The sequence below is a fragment of the Netta rufina genome (assembly GCF_964035555.1).
Source record: "Netta rufina genome assembly, chromosome: 1".
In the NCBI taxonomy this organism is placed as follows: domain Eukaryota; kingdom Metazoa; phylum Chordata; class Aves; order Anseriformes; family Anatidae; genus Netta; species Netta rufina.
The window spans coordinates 157,324,369-157,330,512 of record NC_140123.1 but is presented as its reverse complement, the minus strand read 5'-3'; positions in this window follow the sequence as shown (position 1 = coordinate 157,330,512).

Sequence of the window (6,144 nt, the reverse complement as noted above, 5' to 3'; positions counted from 1 at the left end):
CTGTGTTCCTTCTGATCAGTTTTTGGAAACCCATTTCAGAAGACATTTGGTCAGCTGCCTTCATCAAGACCATACAGTATATTCACAACATAATATTCTTAAATATGTCTTGGGAATTCTCAGTTCAAACTTAGAGAGTGCACCTATTTAGCTGCTTTCATGGCTGGGTTGCTGCTGAGCATTTCAGATGGTATTTTGTGATCTGGGCACCTATGACCTTTAGGTAAGCTACCCCATGATTTTGCTACTTCCTGAAATGCTAAATTCCTGAAATAGTGTGTCAATACACTGGGTAATTTTAAAACATACTAGCCAAGCTTCACATTTTACAACATGGATAATAAACTTGATGGGACAGGGATGAATGTATCATCCATTTGAGAAGAACCAGGAGGGAAGAACCCATCTCTAGCTGTGAGAGAAAAGCCAAACAGTCTATGTTTGGGGATTCCTTTGGCACACTTTCTTAACGGGACTGTGAATCAGATTAATACCAGACAGGCTAAGCTATATTTTTGCCAGATCCTGTGGGGAATTCTCAGAATCTTAAGGTGCCTTGTTTTGTAATAAATGAGTTTAATGAATGTATTTATGAAGTGAAGGACCTGAATCTTTGTTGATATAATTTGGCACAGCTCCACTGATTTCAAAAGGATATAGCTGATTTACACCAGGTGGGACTGTGGACCAATAAACAATGCTACAAATATGAGACTATCTTAAACAAAACAGTCTTGAGTCCACAACTAGAAAAGCCATTATCCCTATTATTTCTTTGAAACTCCTGCACTCAGGACTTCCATAATATTTTGAAAGCCTACAGTATGCCTAAGGCCTTCCTGATATTTCCTGAGAGGAATAGTTCACATAGTTAAGCTCACAAGGAACAGAGAAGCTGGGAATTGAAATGGGGAATGCCTGTATTTTAGGCTCAACCCAGTGCTAGGAACTAGCACAGATGAGTGGAGGTTGTGTCAGCTATCCAACAGACCAGAAGACCTAAGTCACAACATCTTACTTCTGGCTGAGACTATCTAGACCTTATACCTACAGAAGGGATATGCTGCTAGGCTTCAGCTTTAAAGAGCTGGATGAGATTTGGCTACTGGGTTGTATTCTTGTCGTGGTTTAACCCGGCTGGCAGCTAAACACCACGCAGCCGTTCGCTCACCCTCCCCCCTCCCTCTCTGGGACGGGGGAGAGAAATGGAAAGTGAAGCCCGTGAGTTGAGATAAAGACAGTTTAATAAGACAGGAAAATAATAATAATAATAATAATAATAATAATACAATGATGATAATAGTACTACTACTAATAATATGTACAAACAAGTGATGCACAATGCAATTGCTCACCACCCGCTGACCGATGCCCAGCTTAACCCCGAGCAGTCCGGCCCCCTCCCCCCGGCTAGCCACCCCTATATATTGTTTAGCATGACGTCAGATGGTATGGAATACCCCTTTGGCTAGTTCGGGTCACCTGCCCTGGGTCTGTCCCCTCCCAGCTCTTACTGCACCCCCAGCCTGCCTGTTGGCAGGACAGAGCAAAAGTCTGAGGTGTCCTTGGCTTGGTATAAGCACTGCTCTGCAACAATTAAAACATCGGGGTGTTATCAGCACTCTTCTCATCCTAAGTCAAAACACAGCATTCCACCAGCTACTAGGAAGAAAATTAATTCTGTTCTAACTGAAACCAGGACAATTCTGTAGGAATATAACTTTGTTTTCTCAGAGACTGGTACATAGGCATGCCATGCTTCCAAAAGAGTATTAGTCCTGAGTTATACTAGTGCAGCGATGATAACCTTTCTCATTCTCATCACATGATAAAGCATAGATCTTATGTTATACTATGCTGTCAAGGAGGCCATATTTCCAATAGCAGTATTTTGAAAAATCTATGTTTGCTTTTGCTGGCTATCTAGGTGAAAATATTAAATTAAGAAATCCATCTCCTCACTTTCAGCAGCCATGAGACAATGAAAAAGAATATCAGAGGGAGACATTTACCTGCCAGATTCTCCATTGGCCCACTAGCTTCTGGTCAGTAATCCTTCCAACAGAAAGGCTGGAAAACAGTGTATGGGATGTCATAGCAGGCTGAGACTGCACTTGCAGTCTTGGCAATCTGTAAGCAATTCTGATTATATTTTGGAAGGGCAGTATTGTTTGAAGGACATTGTGAGCATTTCTGAAGAATGCATTTTTTCTGTTCTTTCTGGCCCTGAAAGTGAATATAAAGTAAATCCCATCTTTTTCCTATAAAACCTTGGAACATTTTTAATGTATGATGGGTTCCAGAAGTCAGAGCGACAGTATATAAATGCTGTATATTACTGCACTGAACAGCAGCACTGAACAGCAGCACTGAAGGACTGTACATAGAAGTTAGTTTCATACAAGTCTCTCTACATTCTTTCTCTAGTTAATGGAATGAGATTAACTACTCCAGAAGGCAATTCAGAACAACATCTTAGAGTTTCTGAGTTGTCATCTCAGAGAACTTCATTCTATTAACTTCCTATTCTTTCTAAGAACCTCCCTATTTACTACAGGCAGATTCCACAATAAATAAATAAATAGTCTTTAGGTCTGATCACCTTCTTCCTTGAAAAATTCCATCCATTGTGAAAGTAGATGTGACCCTAGTCAGCTCTTTTAGGAAATGAAAGTTCAGCCTACTAATCTATTCTTCTAGAATTGATGCCAGTGATATAGTCTTCCTTCCTCCCTTCCTTCTTTTCTTTCTTCCTTCCTTCTTTCCCTCCTTCCTTCTCTCCTTCCTTCCCTCCTTCTTTCCTTCCCTCCTTCCTTCCTTCCTCCCTCCCTCTTTCCTTCTGTTTCCTTCCTTCCCTCTTTCCTTTCTTCCATCCTTCCCTCTTTCCAACTTTCCATCTTCCCTCCACCCTCCCTACCTTTTCTTGTATCTTTATGAAACTTTGCCCAAACTTGCATAAACATCCTGTAGCTTATTATCCTGCAGATAATCAGGGGCAGAATTTGAAACTCTACCAAATATACCGACTTATTTTTACTGACACATAGTCAACCAAACAAGTATCACAACTTCGCAGCCCATAACTGTCATAATTAAAATCGATTTTATAGTGAAATAATTTTTGTTGAAAGATGCTGATTGACTGGAGCCAAAATATTTATATTACTCAGTTCTGGGAGAGAGCTGATGACTAGTCCAGCTATAATGTATCAGGCTTGTAACTGCCCTATAAGGACTATAGCAGCTCAGCATATAACTATGAAACTGTATGGATTCTATCAGCTCCTGCATTAGGTCATGTGCTCTCTCTGCTTTTTCAAGAAATCAAAAGTGATAATTGGATCTGCTCCACTTTCATGACTAACTTTCACATACACAAAATAAAAAAGCTTCATTAACTAGTGACAAGGCCAGTCCATCAGTCTGAAGGAAACCCAGCTTCAAGCTCCACCTCTAAATTAGACTGAGCAGGGAATTAAACTTGGCCATGACACAGTTCATATGAATGGTTTAGATATTCAGTGGTTTCCGTTCTTGCAGAGGTCTGAGAAATTTCAGAAACATCAGTTTCAACTATACAGAATACAACCAAATTCCGTCAAGACACATTTAAACATGACATAGCCAGACTTCCACCAAGCAACTTAAAATTGTAGGCTCTGGTGTTCCAAAATCTCTACTGCACTTTCTTTTATGCAAACCAGGATCAGATGTCCTTCTGTCCTTGGGATTCAGGACTGTCTTCCAGTCTTTACTTCTACCTCCAAAGTAGGTGAGTCTGGAAGGAAAGAGAAGATTGGGTAAATTGTTTAACATTACTCACATTTCTAAATTGTTACAATAGAAAATTGCTGCCAACTAGACCCTGAGTTAATAAACAACTTTTACATCTTTATATTTTTTTCTTGTATTTTCACTTTATAACAAAATCATTTGGGGAAATAAACAAACAAACAAAAAATTATCATTATGGAGTAATGGTGTTCATCTTATAAAAGCTATGCAAAATGCTATGGCTAGTAATCAGTACAATCAGCATATCTCAGAACAACTGTGTTAAAGCAAGTGGTATGTCCCTTTATGATATAACAATAATGTTTCTTTAAAGATTTTCAAGTTTCTGAAATTTCTACCTTATAACAATAACAACAAAATATATATAGCAAGCTGGATATGTTTATCACTTTTATTGTACTTTTATCTTACAAATATTTAATTAAATGATATTTATCAAAAACCCTCAGGAGCAGAGTGTTTCAGAGAAGTTCACATTTGGTGCTACTCTTGAAAATATATTACAGGCATAGGGAACTGTTGGTTCTTATGAACTGGTGCAAAGGAAAATACATTTACAGTGCAACCCCAGGATTATATTCATAAAAGCTGCACATGATGAAAGTTGGAAGTAAACACACAATTCAAAAAACTCCAATTTTCTTTTCAGTTGGTGCCCAATTCCCCCCCCAAAAAATAGGGGGAAACTTCACAAGAAACCTTAAGTGCACCTTCTGGATATGACCAGAAATGATGCGTTTCACATTCTGTTGGACATCTGCCCAACATATAAGCCCAGTCAAAAATCAGAGACCAGCTATTTGTCTTCTCCCTTGTGTGTCCTGTAGGCAGGAGCACTGCACCCTAATAGATGAAAGGGAAGAAAGTACACAAGGTAACTTCACTGTTTTTCAGGATGCAAGAGATTAGAAGTCTGCAGCTTTCTGTTACATGTCATTCATTATTTTCCAGAAAGATCCCAGGCAAGCAACTCTCAAGCCCTTTTTAGCCGAGCATCACATGAGAAATCAGGTGTTATTCTGCACTCCATCTGCTATCATGCCAAAGTGGCTCCCTCTGCTTTCCTCTGCCTTGCCCAGGGCTGCTTCCTACTCCTCTTCCTCACAGCTCCATTAATTTAATGTAAATGAAGATTTACATTTCGTTCCCCAGAACTTTCAGAACATTCATCTCTGAGAGAACTCATTTGCTTAGATTGTGTCTGCCATCTTGGGTGTTTATTACACTGTGTTTATTACATGTTCAGGACTTAGGTTTCTCATTCTCCTCCATTTAAACTGTTCCACTTTACCTAATATATATATTTTTTCTTATTTATTTTCTAGTTAAATGAATATTACCCTGCAAAGTTGAAAATCTTCCTCATATATATTTGAGAAAATCACAGCCAAGATTACTTCCTAACAATGGTGAGAAACCAAGGCATGCTGCCACTTCTTATGTAGTAATGGGACAGTTGTTTCTGTTGCTCTACCCCTCTTGTGTTCTGTGACTATGAGCGCACATGCCACATAGGCACCACAGGCAAGAGACAAATTCTTCTGACCAATGGTTCATGCCCTTACTACCTGGAGCTTTGTGCAGTCTCTTTTACTGTTATGTGATTTTTTGGCTAAGAATCCTGATTGCAAGGTATCCTGGTTATCACAGATACTGTCAAATAAAATTCCTACCTGTTTCTATTTTCAAGAAACAGAATATAGGGATTGATCAAAAATATCACTTAAAAATGATTTAAAAAAAAAAAAAAAAAAAAAAGAGAGAGAGAAAGAAAGATGTAAAAGAACAGAAAAATAAGGAATGATATGTTATGGAGCTGTTTACGTTAGTGTTCATGGTTACTCACAAGTTGAAGGAGGTCTAGAAGGCTGTGCTTCTGACCCTGTGACTGCAGTGTCATGGCAAAGCCACTAACACTATTCCTAACTTTTGCTGCAAATTGAATTATTGCAAAATTGTATTGGATTTGGGAATATAACTAAGGCATAAGACTCATCTCCACAACAAGTAATTTTGCTTTCTGATGGAAACAGAAAGGTAATCATCTCTATTGGGACTCCAAGTATAATGAATACGTAGTAAATACATTATTGTTTAATTATTCCCATGTGGGTTTTTAAGTAGAAGAGTGGTACATAGACTGCTTTGTAAGCAGTGTTCTTTTATTTCTTCGGTGAAGTTGTTCTATGAAATTTATTTTAAATATTATTTTTTCAGTTCTTATTACACACTAAAGAAGTTAAAGTTCAATCATTAATACCTTTTTTTTTTTTTAGGAAAAAGATTTAATTAAAAGATATTCACTAGAGACCTATATGATATAATTAGCAATAAGACAATGAAGCTTAT